Genomic DNA, 2,149 nt, shown 5'->3' on the forward strand with positions numbered 1-2,149 from the left:
GCTTAGTAAGCTGGAACAAATATATCTGTATACACACAGCACACATATATGGGCAAAATGGGAGATACGTACTTTTCAAGTACATAGGAGAACTTGCAAAAATAAATCACATACTAATTCAGAGAAGTCACATATAAATTTTAAAACCCAGAACTTAGAATTTAAAATATAAGCAAAAGGTATACAACTACATGGTAAAGAAAAAAACCAGAAAAATAATTAAGATTTAAAAGACAATGACAATACCATATATCAAAACACATATGGGGCAGCTAAAGCTTTCCAGGAAGAAATTTATATTGCTAAATGCCTAATGTAAGAAAAAATGGGAAAAATAAACCAAGCTTACAAGATAAAGCTCTAAATAAGGAACAAAGTAATAATCCAAGTTAAAATCAAGAGATGATAAAAATAAGAGCAGAAAAAAAACTGCTGTTTTGGACAAAATAAAAATTGATAAGCCATCCAATTTATTCCAAAAAAAGGAGAAAATACAAATCAACAAAATTATAAATGAATTGGAGATAAACACAAAAGAAAACAAAATATTATTGTGGAATATTACATATAAATGTATTCTGGCAAATGTGACAGCTTAAAGAAAAATGATTAACTACAATGATCATCCTAATGAATGAAAGAAAAAATCATTTATTAAGTGACTATTATGTACCAGACAGTGTGTGGAAGTCCCCAAACTAGCATAATAGCACATGAATAACGTAAGTAGAAAAATTTAATAATTATAGAAGGACTAAGACAAGTGATCAAAGAATTATCCCACTCCCCCCAAAATTTAAAAATAAAACAAGGTCAGGCAGACATATGGCAAAATAGTTTCAAACTTTCCAAGAATAAATAACCTGTTACACAAATTATTTGGTTCATGAATATAAAGAGGTAATATACCTTTTATGAGGTAAATATGTGTGAATTTTAAAAATCAGGTAAAGGCAACATCATGAAAGAGAAAATTATATTCTTATCTTATGAATTTACATATAAAAATATTAGACATAATTAAGTAGGCTTTTCCCTAACATAAAAGGTTAGTTGAATGCAAGAAAAACTATCTTCCAAATTAGTCCTTTATAGGACTAGACCAATTCATAATTAAATTTATGTAGGAAAATCATCAAGACTATCAAGATATACATGAAAAAAGCTGAAATGGATTCTTGCATACCTAAATCCAAAAACAAAATGCAAAGCAGGTACAAAAATTATCTGATGAAATGAAAAATAGAAAAAAAAATCCATCAATGGCCTAGATACACTAGTCATCCAACTAAGTGAATGCCAAATATTAGTGTTATAACAATTATTCAGAGAAAATGGTCAAGCTCACTTTTAATCAGAGATGCAAACAGAAACAACCAGAGAGTACCAACACCTCATAACCTATTAAATGCATCAAAATAAGAACAATGCTAACGAGATTGTGCAGCAACAGGTATCCTTTTCCAATACTGGCAGAATTACAACCTTGTATCATCTTTTTGGAAAGCAATCACACTAAAAATTTAAAAACTAATAACGTTTTTGAATAATTCCATAGTTGGTGTTTTACCCTGAAGGCATAATCAAAAACAACAAAAAATAGCTTTCTGTACAAAATTTATTCTATCAGCATTATGATAGTTAGACTAGGAGTACACTGCAGAAGGATCTATGAACTGATGGAGGCAGGGATTCTGGAAAGCAATTTGGAACTACGTCCCAAAGTTACAGAACCTGTGACCTAGCCACTCCACTATGAGGTGTATGTCCCAAAGAAGGGAGGAAGGGGGGACCTACCTACACACACACACACACACACACACACACACACACACACACACACACACACGTGTGTATATATATATACACCAAAATATTTTTAGTAGCAGTTTTCCTGGTAGGCAAAAAATTGCAAAGTAAAGAGGTACCCTCCTACTGGGGAGCGGGTGTGTGTGTGGGTGTGTGTGGGTGTATCAGAAGAAAGTGGGAAAATCATTACAAACTTATACAGAATCAAATGAGGTAGACCTAGGAGACTGAGTTATACAATAACATTAAAGAAAAATAACTGAAAAATTTTAGAATTCTAATCAACGAATTGATAAAACATGATTCCAAAAGAATGCTAGAACATGCCACTCACCTTGTG

Source organism: Trichosurus vulpecula, chromosome 8 (genome assembly GCF_011100635.1).
Source record: "Trichosurus vulpecula isolate mTriVul1 chromosome 8, mTriVul1.pri, whole genome shotgun sequence".
In the NCBI taxonomy this organism is placed as follows: Eukaryota; Metazoa; Chordata; class Mammalia; order Diprotodontia; family Phalangeridae; genus Trichosurus; species Trichosurus vulpecula.